The sequence below is a fragment of the Zea mays genome, chromosome 8 (genome assembly GCF_902167145.1).
Source record: "Zea mays cultivar B73 chromosome 8, Zm-B73-REFERENCE-NAM-5.0, whole genome shotgun sequence".
Classification (NCBI taxonomy): Eukaryota; Viridiplantae; Streptophyta; class Magnoliopsida; order Poales; family Poaceae; genus Zea; species Zea mays.
In genome coordinates, this window is record NC_050103.1 from 81,948,104 (window position 1) to 81,949,049 (window position 946).

Genomic DNA, 946 nt, shown 5'->3' on the forward strand with positions numbered 1-946 from the left:
GCGGCAACCTCCAGTCGGCTGCCTGTGAAGGCCGCAGTTATCTACGTTTCTTTTCCGCACTTTGATTTATTGTAAGAACTATATGGACATCTCAGACGTACGATGTAATCGACTATTATTCCCTTTTAATACTATTTTGAGCACTGTGTGATGATGTCCATATTATGTAACTGCTGTGTACGTGAATAACTGATCCTGGCACGTACATGGTTCGCATTCGGTTTGCCTTCCAAAACCGGGTGTGACAATCATATTGTGCATAATGATACAAGCCCTCATGATTAGTCTGAGAGTGTGCTCGTCCCAGAAACGAGCTGGCCCCTAACGATAGCGAAACGAGACTAAAGAACCCCAAAAGCTCTTTCCACGTCTTTCCTACAAGCTTCTTGTGTAGTGACAAAATATTTCTTCTTGTTACCTTGTGGTTCAGGTATGGTCTTCACAAATGTAGCCCACGAGGGATATATACCATCCGCTAGATAATAACCCATTGTATATTCGTTGTTATTAATGGTATAATTGACCAGTGGAGCTTGACCTTCAGCTAGTCGCGCGAACAAAGACGACCTGTGCAAAACGTTGATGTCGTTGTGCGAACCAGGCATCCCAAAGAATGCATGCCAAATCCAAAGATCTTTATCTGCGACAGCTTCTAGCATAATCGTTGGCTCATGAACATGTCATGTGTACATACCTTGCCATGCCGATGGACAATTTTCCACCTCCAATGCATATAATCAATGGATCCAAGCATACCAGGAAATCCTTTGCTTTCACCAATGGCAAGTAATCTAGCAGTGTCATCTTCATTAGGTGATCGAAAGTACTCACCACCAAATACGTCCACAACACCACTTACAAATCTTCTTAAACTTTCAATAGCCGTACTCTCCCCAATACGAATATAATCATCCGTAGCATCAACTGCAACTTCATATGTTAACAT

The 946-nt window shown here is 42.5% G+C and overlaps 1 pseudogene; it reads right to left on the bottom strand.

Annotated features, from left to right (window-relative positions):
* Positions 1 to 341: 341 nt before the first annotated feature.
* Positions 342 to 946, bottom strand: LOC111589960 (uncharacterized; annotated as a pseudogene).